The sequence below is a fragment of the Neovison vison genome, chromosome 5 (genome assembly GCF_020171115.1).
Source record: "Neovison vison isolate M4711 chromosome 5, ASM_NN_V1, whole genome shotgun sequence".
Lineage (NCBI taxonomy): Eukaryota > Metazoa > Chordata > Mammalia > Carnivora > Mustelidae > Neogale > Neogale vison.
This window is the reverse complement of record NC_058095.1, coordinates 103,842,038-103,855,718: the sequence shown is the minus strand read 5'-3', so window position 1 is coordinate 103,855,718 and position 13,681 is coordinate 103,842,038.

Genomic DNA, 13,681 nt, shown 5'->3' with positions numbered 1-13,681 from the left:
TACTCCAGGTCACTGTTGCGCCCTCACGGGGCGGCCAGCCAACCTTGTTCTTTGCGTTGTCTCCCTTGAGTCCCTTCTCCTACTCTCACAAAAGCTGCTCCAGACTCTCACCACTCCTGCTACGTTTCTTTTTTCCCTCACATTTCCTCAACAACCTTAGCCTCAGTTTATGTGTAAACTCACAAATAACCAGGAAACATTTGTGCAAATTTTTAACCCCCAATCAGCAAAGTTACCTTTTTTGCAAAAACCCTAATCCGTTTGCCTCTGTCCTGTTGTCTTGCTTGCTGTATCCTGGTGCTTCACACCCTGCCTGGCACCAATGATGTTGGTGAAGGACGGGAGACTCAGAGGCCAAGTCACTTGCCCAAAGTTACATAAGTACTAATGAAAGAGCTGGAACTCCGCAGAGTTCTGTTCAAGTCTGAAGTTCATGGCCCTAACTTCCCAGAAGCTTCCTTTTAAAAGCAAGAGAGTTGCAGGAACCAGTTCTTTCTCCTGAAATAGACCTCCCTTCACATTTTATAAATTCACCTTGGCAGCTTAAACTCCCTCACAGGAGTGGCTCTTTCTGTTATTGTTGCATTAGGAATAGAGAAATATAAGATGTTGAAAAGCTTAACATCTCACAGGAGCTCAGAGAGCTAATTGCAAAATCAGCTTTTGGTGTCCACTCAAACTTTGTTCTAAGGGTAATTCCCCAGGCATCTGATGGCCTCGAGAACAGGACTTTACAGAGTCCTGCATTACTGCCGTCAGTATAGGTAGGTTAACCCAATGGCATTTCAGATCTGGGTTCCAAACAGCAGGCGAGTCAATGCACTGACCCCTGTGCTCCAGGAAGTTGTTTGCTACACGTGGGACTACGCAATCCAGGGACATTAGTACAGCCGACTATGGGATGAAGGGGCAGATGTGACGTAGGTCAAAGGTGGGGGACAGAGTGGCTAACATGAAAAAGTGAGACTTTGCTACTTCAACAGTATTTCACAATGCACTAGTTAATGATACAAAAATGGGGATATAATTTCATCACTTGGAGCATTTTGGCCCTAATACCATGTGGATGTGTCTTAACAAAGTGTTAATTGGAGTTGTAAATAATTCAAAAACTTAAACCATCTCTGATTCAATGCTTTTAATTAATGAGAAAGAAGAAAAAATGCTTTGATCACACAACTCCCACTGAATATTGTTGACTGTTGATGTAACCTTTATTGGAAACTCTCTCAAATCTTTTTTGGAATGAGGTAGAGTTTGTATTTGAAATAACCATGGATTTGGATTTTTGTCACCGGTGTGGAATAAGGGAGTATTTTGTATCCCATTAAAGAGTTGTTAAGACAATGTTTTAAAGGGGGTTGCTTAGTCCCCCCTTGGTTGGCTTAGTCGTTAAGCATCTGCCTTTGGGGGACACCTGGTGGCTCAGTGGGTTAAAGCCTCTGCCTTCAGCTCAGGTCATGGCCCCAGGGTCCTCGGATCAAGACTTGCATCGAGCCTGCATCAGGCTCTCTGCTCAGCGGGGCACCTGCTTCTCCCTCTCTCTATGCCTGCCTCTCTGCCTGCTTGTGATCTCTGTCAAATAAATAAAAATCTTAAAAAAAAAAAAAAAAAGGCATATGCCTTTGGCTAGGGTCATGATCCCAGGGTCCTGGGATTGAGCCCCACATCAGGCTCCCTGTTTAGCAGGAGGCCTGCTTCTCCCTCTGCCCCTTCCTCTGCTTGTATTGCCTCTCAAGCTGTCTCTCTCTCTGTGAATTAAATAAATAAAATCTGGGGCACCTGGGTGGCTCAGTGGTTTAAGCCTCTGTCCGGCTCAGGTCATGATCTCAGGGTCTTGGGATCGAGCCCCACATTGGGCTCTCCACTCAAGGGAAGCCTCCTTTCTCTCCGCCTGGCTCTCTGCCTACTTCTGATTTCTCTCTGGCCAAATAAATAAATAAAGTCTTTAAAAAAATACTTTAAAAAATAAATAAATAAAATATTTTAAAAAAATAAAAATGAAGGGGGTCATTTTCTTTTGTCTTTTCCTTGACAACTTTTTAATGGTACAAGCAAGAAAAAAAAAATGAGCTGAGCTGTATATTTCATAAGCCTTAGATCTGAATTTGTAATATACCCATATTTTTAAAGACATCATTTATAGTAGCAAAGCCTTAGGAGAAATGCCCGCAAATGGATAAAATTTAATGGATCATCAATAAAAGGAAATACTATGACATAATTTTTAAAAACATTTTCTTAAATCATATACTTTAGGGTTGTTTGGCTGCAAATAACAGGATGCACAACTCTTCATATATTTATTTTGAATATAAAAAGAAACCTAGAAATAGGAATTTCCAGGGTTGGTTAATTCAACAGCCCAAAAGTATCTGGGTCAACTTCTCTATGATTCTCTTGACTTTTCCCTCATGATCACAAAGTGGCTGCCACAGCTCTATCACATCCACACATGTAACATCTAAGGCCAGAAAGGAAGAATTCTCCATATCTTTTTTATCACACACAAAAAAATCTTTCCCAGAAGTCCCCTGGCACGCTTCCCCTTGTATTCCTCTAGCCCAGAACTTGAGTCTCATGCTTGCCCAAACATAAACACTGGGAAAAGAATGGAGTTATCATATTTGGTTTAGAATAGGGGTCAGCAAACTTCTGCAAAGGACCAACCAGCTAGTAAATATTTTAGTAAATATTTTGCAGGGCATGCAATCTTTGTCACACCTACTCAGCTCTGCTGTTCTAAATAAAAGCAGCCATAGACATGGTAAAGAGGTAAATATGGTTGTGTTCCAATAAAACTTTTATCTATGAGCATTGAAATTTGAATTTCATATAATTTTTACCTGTTACAAAATATTATTTGATTTTCTTTTTTCAGAATTTTAAAACTGTTAAAAAAATTTTTTTTAAACAAATAATCCAATCAAGAAATGGGCAGAGGACATGAACAGACATTTCTGCAAAGAAGACATCCAGATGGCCAATAGACACATGAAAAAGTGCTCCATATCACTCGGCATCAGGGAAATACAAATCAAAACCACAATGAGGGGCGCCTGGGTGGCTCAGTGGATTAAGCCGCTGCCTTCGGCTCGGGTCATGATCTCAGGGTCGTGGGATCGAGTCCCGCATCGGGCTCTCTGCTCTGCAGGGAGCCTGCTTCCTCCTCTCCCTCTCTCTGCCTGCCTGTCTGCCTGCTTGTGATCTCTGTCTGTCAAATAAATAAATAAAATCTTAAAAAAAAAAAAAAACCACAATGAGATATCACCTCACACCAGTCACAATGGCTAAAATCAACAGGTCAGGAAATGACAGATGCTGGCGAGGATGCGGAGAAAGGGGAACCCTCCTACACTGTTGGTGGGAATGCAAGCTGGTGCAACCACTCTGGAAAACAGCATGGAGGTTCCTCAAAATGTTGAAAATAGAACTGCCCTATGACCCAGCAATTGCACTACTGGGTATTTACCCTAAAGATACAAACGTAGTGATCCAAAGGGGCACGTGCACCCGAATGTTTATAGCAGCAATGTCCACAATAGCCAAACTATGGAAAGAACCTAGATGTCCATCAACAGATGAATGGATAAAGAAGATGTGGTATATATATACAATGGAATACTATGCAGCCATCAAAAGAAATGAAATCTTGCCATTTGCAACAACATGGATGGAACTAGAGCATATCATGCTCAGCGAAATAAGTCAAGCGGAGAAAGACAACTATCATATGATCTCCTTGATATGAGGAAGTGGTGATGAAACATGGGGGCTTAAGTGGGTAGGAGAAGAATAAATGAAACAAGATGGGATTGGGCGGGAGACAAACCATAAATGACTCTTAATCTCACAAAACAGAGGGTTGCTGGGGGGAGGGGGGTTGGGAGAAGGGGGGTGGGGTTATGGACATTGGGGAGGGTATGTGCTTTGGTGAGTGCTGTGAAGTGTGTAAACCTGGTGATTCACAGACCTGTACCCCTGGGGATAAAAATATATGTTTATAAAAAATAAAAAAATTTTAAAAAAAAAGAAAGAAAAAAGAAAGCAGATGTTTAACCAAAAAAAAAAAAATTTTTTTTTTTTTGTATGGCCCATGACCCTACAAGAAGAAATGGCAGGCCATGGGGTGCTTGGGTGGCTCAGCCGGTTAAACATCTGCCTTCAGCTCAGGTCATGATCCCAGAGTCCTGGGATCCCTTTCCCTCTGCCCCTCCCTGCCACTTGTGCATGCTTTTTTGCCTCTCTCTCTTTCTCTCTCTCTCAAAGAAATGAATAAAAAATTCTTTTGAAAGAAAGAAAAGGAAGGAAGGAAGGGGAAGAAAAGAAAAGGGAAAGGAAAAGGAAAAGAGAAAGAAAAAAGAGAAGAAAAGAAAAGAGAAAAACGGCAGGCCAGATCTGGCTAGCAGGTTGTGATTTGCCGACGCCTGGTTTTGCCAATGATGACTTACCCCCTTGGGACTGTAGGAGATGCCTACTTTCCTGAGACATCACCACTGCAGATCTGGAGGGGGCTCAGGGGGAAGCAGGGTTTTGTTAGGTAATCAGGAATGTCCCCCACAGCATATTAAGCATAGGGTAAGTTTCTTAAGAATATAATCACTTTTAAAAAGCAGATTGCATGACAACTTCATGAAAGACACACAGGCAATGTGCTATGGCAGCTCAGAGAGCAAATGCATCCTAGTTGTGTGGTCAGGAGAGTCTTCAGAGAAGGGGATGCATTTGAGTGGAGCTCTTACTGTCTAAAATAGGTACTAGACAAATTCCATTTATGGAGTGCTTATGACCAAGCATTGTGCACTTTCCCATTTCGTACTCACAACATCCTATGAAGTAGACACTTAGAACTGAGAACACATAGGCTTACAGCCCAAATAACTCCAACCACCTAAGGCCCTTCTTGCTGACCTCTGAACCCCTGTCCTCACTGCCCGCCCCCATCTAATTCAGATTTTATTTTACACTTTCAAATATAAAAACAGATAGAGGGAACACAGAGGAAAAGTGTGATGATGAATTCCCTGCTTCTGAGGCCCAGCAGGGACAAACCAGACTTCTCTGACCAGGGTTCATCCAGACTGCTGAGAAGGGAACCCCAGGAAAGACAAGGGAAGCCCAGGGTGCCCCACCCCCACATAGAACTCTGCAGTGAGTCCATCTCTGTGCTCTAGCCACAGGCAGCATATGCTTAAAACTAAAGAGGGTTTCACCTTAACGTCTACATTTTAAAGCTGGAGCATTTCAGCAACAAATAAGCACAGAGAGCTCATCCCAGAAGGGAAAAGAAAGGGCTATTCCTCTGACATCTGGAACTCAAGCTGCTGTGGTCAGTCCGGCCCTGCAGGCTTGGGCAGACACATGAGGGGGGGAGCGGCTGGTTAGTTGAGCAAGCTTTCCAACCCGCGGAGGATGGAAAGCCTTCCAGGCTCTCCTTCCATGTTTCTTGCATGGACAGCAGACATGCAGTCCGTCCTAAAATTGCTAGCCTACGAGAGACTTCCGTACCACTTCGAGACTGCTTGCTTCAGCCATGAGTCCCTCACAACCGGCGGACATACCTAGTTAAGGCTCAGAAGTCACTGCTGAACAGAACTGCCTGATGAATCAAAACAGAAAACTCCTGCTGCCGGATGTGGTAACGAGGAGCAGAGGAGCCATGGCCTCCAAACATCGACTGAAACAGCAAGAAGCCGGACACACTTAACAGTCGTGGGTCCTCGGGAAATTGGCTCCAAGTGAGGAGTGATTGAAGTCCGCAAGTGAAAGTTCTATTCGGGACAAATTCTTACGTGTTGGAATGAGAGCACTGCATCAACTCCTAGAGTTAATGATAGACGGATTGTTCAAAGCACACGCTAGCACAGGAAAAGCAGATTGCATGTCAATATGGACGGCAACTGGACAGTCCCAACCATTTGTGCCTGTCGAAATCCTCCTACTATTTACCAAGGCCTGTATTAGACACAGGCGCCTCAAAAGCCCTTTCATGATCCGTTGTTCTCCCAAACACGTCTGTTCGTTGCTTCCTATCAATAAGGAACTTTCATTGATCACTGATGAGCGCTGCACCAGCCCGTGCTGAGTGCTAAAAATACAGAAATGAAAGACACCATGGCTAGCCTCAGAGAAACTTCAGTCCAGGTAAAGGAGGAAGAAAGAAATAATTAAAATTTGGTGAGGGCTTGCCGCAAGAGAGGTAGTGTGGCATCCCAGAGAAAGGAACGAATAAGGGACAGAAAACTGAGTTGCAAGGGAAGTCCCTAGGGTACCCCATGCTGGGGTGGGTTTTGAAAGACAAGTGGCCCTTTCTTAAGGGAGGAAAGGCTGTTGATGTATCACTCAGAACTCTTACTTGCAATCAACAGAAGCCAATCTGGAGCACAAAAGCCAAAGATTACAAGGATGCTGAATGACTTCCGATTTGCTGAATGAGCCAATGGAGCTCCCCAAAGAACTTCTTGCAAGGGTCTCCAAGCCTGCTGCAGAACTGCTGAGCCATGGAAACCATGCTGCAACTCCTTCAGAGCTTCTAGATGTTACAGTCTGTACTCTTGTCGCTTTCGTACCAGGGCCTCTGCATCCTAACTGCTGCTCTTCCCAGCCGGGCACCTTCGTTACAAGCCTGGCCAGAGAAGTCACTGCCATGCCATAGCCACTGCTTTGTTTCGCTCATTTTCAAATCAATAAATCACACAGAGGCAGCTGATGGAAGGAGCGTGAGTCAGGCGCCTGCACTCTGATCTGCAAAGGGGACTGCGAACGTGAGATTTCTGGCTTGTCTTAAAAGACAAGTTTCCGGGGCACCTGGGTGGCTCAGTGGGTTAAAGCCTCTGCCTTCAGCTCAGGTATGATCTCAGGGTCTTGGGATGGAGCCCCACATCAGGCTCTCTGCTTGGCAGGGAACCTGCTTCCTCCTCTCTCTCTGCCTGCCTCTCTGCCTGCTTGTCATCTCTGTCTGTCAAATAAATAAATAAAATCTTAAAAAAAAAAAAAAAGACAAGTTTCCTTGGTAGAACTCCCCAAATGTAGGCAGGGCTGTAAGACAATGCCAAGCAGCCAGAAAACACGACACATGTCCCCTGAAGACAGGCTGAGCATTCCCATCAGGGGTGTTACAAAACAAAATTCGGCCAAGTGAATTTGAAGACCTAACTGGTTTTATTAAGTAACTGATGACTCGGGCAGCATACCATCCAGCAAGTGAGGGAAGCTGAAAGGAGCTGTGGCATGGATGGTTTTCAGAGGAAGGAGGATGGAGCTAGAAGTTATTTGCCAAAGAAAAGAAAGGATTGTTTCAGGCCAGGCCAGCTTCTTTATGGGGAAAGAGAATGGCAGGATTTATCATGGAGATAACCTCACTAAGGCTGATCAGGAAATTTCATATTGACTGTTAAAACATCGCATTCCTGGGGGGGCGCCTGGGTGGCTCAGTGGGTTAGGCTGCTGCCTTCCGCTCGGGTCATGATCTCAGGGTCCTGGGCTCGAGTCCCGCATCGGGCTCTCTGCTCTGCAGGGAGCCTGCTTCCTCCTCTCACTCTCTCTGCCTGCCTCACCATCTACTTGTGATTTCTCTCTGTCAAATAAATACATAAAATCTTTAAAAAAAAATCGCTTTCCTGGGATACATTGAAACTGTAATTAAATCAGGGTTTGCGGGGGCGGGGGTTGGCAAATGATTCTAATTGGGCTTTTTTTTTTTTTTTTTAAACAGAGAAGACTGCATGTACAAAGGTACAACTCATTTGGGGAACCATAGAAGTCTGGCTCTGTGCAGGGGAGGTGGGGGTATAAAGCTGAGAGCGCTGGAAAATTCCGCTAGATGGGTGGGAGGAGCCACCCGCTGAGCCCTCAGGGCCCCTATAGTAGAATCTACTCTGTGTCCCTTGCTGAGGCGCAAGAACACTGACTTATTCCTCCTCTGGCCCCAGCTTTGCCCACAGTGGGTTTTAGGTGCTGTCAAAAGGAATCGTTGTGAGAGATGCCTGGGCAGCTCAGTCAGCTAAGTGTCCAGCTCTTAATTTCAGCTCAGGTCATGATCTCAGGATCATGAGGTGGAGCCCTACTTCAGGCTCTGTGCTCAGTACGGACTCTGCTTGAGGTTCTTTCCCTCATCTACTACCCCTCACCCACCCACCCCCATCCCCCACCACTATGGTGCACACGTGCTCTCTCTCTCTCTCTCTCTCTCTCTCTCAAATAAATAAATAAGTAGGGACGCCTGGGTGGCGCAGTTGGTTGGACGACTGCCTTCGGCTCAGGGCGTGATCCTGGAGTCTCAGGATCGAGTCCCACATCAGGCTCCCAGCTCCATGGGGAGTCTGCTTCGCTCTCTGACCTTCTCCTCGCTCATGCTCTCTCTCACTGTCTCTCTCTCAAATAAATAAATTAAAAAAAAATCTTTAAAAAAAAATAAGTAAATAAAACCTTAAAAAAGAATGAGTTATTGCAATAAATTTGTTGGATTGCACCATTGTCTTACAATTTATCAGTATGAACTTTGTAGGTACCTGTGGTCTTCTCTCCCATAACTGTCTGCCTGAGACTCTCTTCCCCCGCTTTGCCCCCACCCACCACTGTCATGGTTGCACACTCTCTCTAAAATAAATAAATAAACTGTTTTAAAAAAAATGAATCATTGAGGGAGATTGGATGGCTCAGTTGGTAAAGCATCTGCCTTTGGCTCAGGTCATGATCATAGGGTCCTGGGATTGAGCCCCATGTCGGGTTCCCTGCTCAGTGTGGAGTCTTCCTCTCCCTCTCCCTCCCCCCCCTTCCTCCTGCTTGTGTACTCTCTGTCTCAAATAAATAAAATCTTTTTAAAAAATGAATCATTGGGGCGCCTGGGTGGCTCAGTGGTTAAGCCTCTGCCTTCAGCTCAGGTCATGATCCCACTACGTGGGATCAAGTCCCACGTCGGGCTCTCTGCTCAGCGGAGAACCTGTTTCCTCCTCTCTCTCTCTCTCTCCCTCTCTCTCTGCCTACTTGTGATCTCTGTCAAATAAATAAAATTTTTTTTAAAAATTTTTTAAAAATTTAAAAAATTTTAAAAAAAGAAATATATGAATAAATTTTCTTATTTAGGTTCTTTTCATCTCTTATGTTCACATCTGACACCAGTCAGATATATCCCTTCAAATTTTCAGAGTCAATAAGCACTTAATTCAGCTTGAACAGTTGCCATTTGGGGGAGGCAGAACTTAATGTATAGCTTCTCCATAATATCAGGAGGAACAGTTCCTCCTTTGGTCACTACAAAACAGTTGTCTTGGCAACGATGATGCTAGACTGCCTCAACCCTACAGTTCTTAGATCTTTCTTCTTCTCATATATATTTTGGCCACTGTGGTCAATGGAAGATTTGAAGTCTATCCTCTTGGGAAGGATCCCTTTTAGTGAACTAAACAAGAAAACCAAAAAAGGAAGTTTTTATATTTAGGGATGTTACGTAGACGGATCATTTAATATATGGTTAAAAATTGCACTTGTTTTTATCTTTTTAAGCTTTTTTAAAAAGTAGGCTCCAGGGGTGGCCGGGTGGCTCAGTTGTTAAGCATCTGCCTTCGGCTGAGGTCCTGATCCCAGGGTCCTGGGATAGAGGCCCACATTGGGCTCTCTGCTCACCTGGAAGCCTGCTTCTCTCTCTCCCGCTCTCCCTGCTTGTGTTCCCTCTCTTACTGTGTCTCTTTCTGTCAAATAAATAAATAAAAATCTTTAAAAAAAATAAATAAAGTAGGCTCCACACCTAGCATGGAGGCCAACACAGGGCTTGAACTCACAACCCTGAGATCAAGACCTGAGCTGAGACCAAGTGTTGGACCCTTAATCAACTGAGTCACCCAGATGCCGCTGTTAACAATTACCATTAGGATTTAATACCAGAAAGCGTGAGAGGAGGTTGATTCCTCTCATCCTAAACTGGTGCTAAGACTCAAAGGAAAGAGGTGGTAAGTCTCATACATTCCAGAAAGAGCTGCCACGAGTGGATAACCACACCTCCTTGTAGGGTTAAACAGAGGCAGCACAACCTGCTGCCTTCTCCTCCACCAGCCCAGCCCTCCTCGCCCAGGCGCCACCGTCACAGTCTGCAGTGGGAGAGAAACTGACTAGGTGGCAGGGACATGTTTGTCATTAGACACAGGCGAACTGTGAGGGTCTGGGAGAGTGCAGAGCTCTTGTTGAGATGCCTATCCCCCCCATTCACAAAATCATTTAGGCCACCAAAAGATTGAAGAGGTGAGGGTGGGGGGAGGTGAGAGAAATAGGTGAAGGGATTGAGAGGTTAGAAACTTCCAGTTTGGGGGCACCTGGGTGGCTCAGTGGGTTAAAGCCTCTGCCTTCAGCATGGGTCATGATCCCAGGGTCCTGGGATAGAGTCCCGAATTGAGCTATCTGCTCATCAGGGAGCCTGCGTCCCTCTCTCTGCCTGCGTTTCTGCCTACTTGTGATCTCTGTCTGTCAAATAAATAAATAAAAATCTTTAAAAAAAAAAACAAAAAACTTCCAGTTTCATAACATAAATAAGTCACGGAGATGAAAAGTGCAGCACAGGAACTATAGTCAATAAGGTTGTGATAACGTATTGTGACAGATGGTGACCACACTTAACCATCGCGAGTGTTGTGTGATGTACAGCATTGTCAAATCTCTATGTTGTGTGCCTAGAACTAATATAACATTGTATGTCAACTACACTTCAATAATATACTTTTTTTACATTGAGAGGAATATGATTGGCTCTCTTCCCAGCTGGCAGACTGTGAGCTGCCACGTGTTGTCCTCCACGGTGCAGTTAACTGTCCAAGCAGAGTCAAGCACGATAAGGGGGTCTCGGGAAGGCTCGGTGTGTTTATTGGGGCAGCCAGAGTGCAGAGGTCTCATGGACCTAAGGACTGATGCCTGTTTCTCAGAGATTTCTGAAGGTGGAAAGGCTTACCCTACTGGTTTGAAGGTCTAGTGGTCTGGTGAAGGACATCAGGGCTCTCAGCCAGTCCCATGGCCCCACGTGACAGGAAGGGAGGAGCCCGGGTGCTGCCCAAGGAGCCAAAGGAGATGATCTATTGCCTGAAGAGGGATTTGGGGGTAGGCTAACCTCAGCAGAAGCCACTGCCCTTGTCTGAGAGGAGCGCTCCAGCATGGAGGGAGCCAGGGCAAACCTGCACACTCTGCCCTAGAGAACCCCACAGCATAGTCTCTGAAGAGCCTCATCTGGGCAGAGACCACCAGCATCAGATGGACCCAGAGCAAGGCCTGTGCAAAAGGCAAGCCTGACTTTCCTGTCCCCTTCCTGCCCCATCTTGGAGGAGCTGAACTCACAAGAGGAAAGGGAAGAGAGAAGGAGAGAAGTTGGAGTAAGAATTGAATCGGACCAATTTATCCTAACCAAAGGATGAGAAAGTTTTATGATTGGTGTGACCACTCTATTTCAAAATGCAAACTAGCCTCTGTTGACTGTGCTGTACTTTTTAATTTTCTGCAGCATATCACATGCTATATAATCCACTTAAATATTATGTCTCTTATTTACTATCTTTCTCTTTTCCTCTCACCTCTGTCTTCATCCCAAAATGTAAACTGGCAAGATCGAGGATCTTTGCTTTTAACTGTTTCCCTGGCCTCTGGAATGATACATTTGGGTAGCCCATCACTACATATGGCTGCTTAACTTGAACTTACAAGGAAATAAAGTAAATTCATTGCTTCAGTTGCCCTCGACACATTTATGTACTTAATACCCACATATGGCTAGTGGCTCCCATATGGGGCAGGACAAGTGTGGAAGATTTCAGTATCACTGAAAGTTTTTGTTTGTTTGTCTGTTTGTTTGTTTTAAGTAGGCTCCATGGAGCCCAACTCGGGCCTTGAATTCACAACCATGAGATCAAGACCTGAGCTGAGATCAGAAGTCCAATGGTTAACAGACTGGGGCAGTTAACTACCCAGGCACCCATCACTAAAAGTTTTATCGAACATTGCTGATCTAGAACAATAGCTGGTGTTCTGTGGTACTCAATAAATATTTGTAGAATGAGTAATTGAGTGACTGAGTTGTTCTGAAGACAAGATAGTCTATTGGTTAAGAGAACAGGGTCTAGAAGCAAATTGCTCTATTAGTAGTAGTGCGAGAACTTGGGTAAATGACTTGATCTTTCTGTGCACCCATCAAAAGACACTTAGCTATATATTAATATTTAAAAAGTGCTTTTAGAAAATTGAGTATTTTGGAGAAACACAGATACAATCACTGAAAGGGTCTATGAATAAAGGGATACATCCATTCTTTGGAAGGTCCAGTATTTGAGGCAACACAGCCTAGAGAGGATTGCAGGTCTGGAGTCAGATGGCTTGAGGGGGAAAGCCCAGCACCTATTTTTCCAGCTGGGTGATTAGAATAAGTCTTCTGGGGATGAGAATGAGGGAAAGATAGGGTTCTACCAACTGATGCCCTGTACTCTATCCCCATCCCCACTATCCCCAATGCCTCGGTGATCTCATCAATGAAGACTTCCATGTGCCACATTCTAACCTTCTCTTTATAATAGGATTCTTCACACTCTGTGTGCAAAATACTAGAACATGGCATTCAACTAATCCCCAAATGAATATTCGTCATTCAAAGCAGTAGTCGACATCTCCATCCCAAGCTTTGAGCTAAACACTGGAGATTTGGAGATGAAATGCAAAGCCTTGTTTCCCAAATCGCAGGGACTGCACCAAGGAAAGGAGGTCACTGAGTATTGCAGAGGTATGTCTGGGATTCTGGGGAGCAACAGGGAAAGGGCACAGGACCAAGCCCAAGGAGCCAGGAAGCACATGTGGAGGAGGTAATGGCTGAGACTTGAAGTATGAGAAGTAATTGTGAGTAGGAGTTTGAAAGGAGGAAACAAACTGTGCAACTGCATGAGAAGAAAGGAGAAAGAAGCTTGACGGTCTAGAAGCCCCAGTGGTTCGGTGCAGGATCAAAGGTGAGGATAATAGGAGAAGAAGTTAGCAAGGAGCAGGGCTGGCCTCCACGGGTCCTGCAGACCCTGCTAATAGTGTTGAGTTTGTTCAGAAGGTGGTAGGGAGTTGATGAGTAGACTTACTTTCTGATATGAATGTGGACAGGTGGATAGGTAGCATGGAGGGGAGGTTGAAAGCACGGACTCTGGAGCCCGACTTCCTGTCCTTGAAGACCAGCTCTCCCATTTGATGGCTTTATGATGGTGGACAACTTCTTTAAGCCCCAAATTCCTCATCTTAAAAAGGGAAGAATAATTCTACCTGTGTCATGGAATTTGGTGAAGGTAAGATGCGGTAACATATATAAATAACTTATTATAGTCCCTGACTCATGATAAGTGGTCAATCAGTACTAACTATTGTTATTATAGATCATTGGAATAATTAGCAATTTGGGGTTTTTTTTTGTTTGCCTTATTCTTATAGTAAATACTAATTGAATGAATTGACTTCATCACAATGAAGGGAATTTAAAATGTTATCTATGTACCCTAATAAAAATATAAACATTTCATTCATTTAATAAAAATTGACCATGAATAATGTTCAGTGCTAGGCAGTTTTAGACACTGAGAATAAAGGGAACAAGGATGACCAAGGTCCCTGCTCTCAGACAGCTTATATTCTAGTGAGGGAGGCTGACAATAAATAAGTAAACAAAAGGGTTGACAAGATCTTT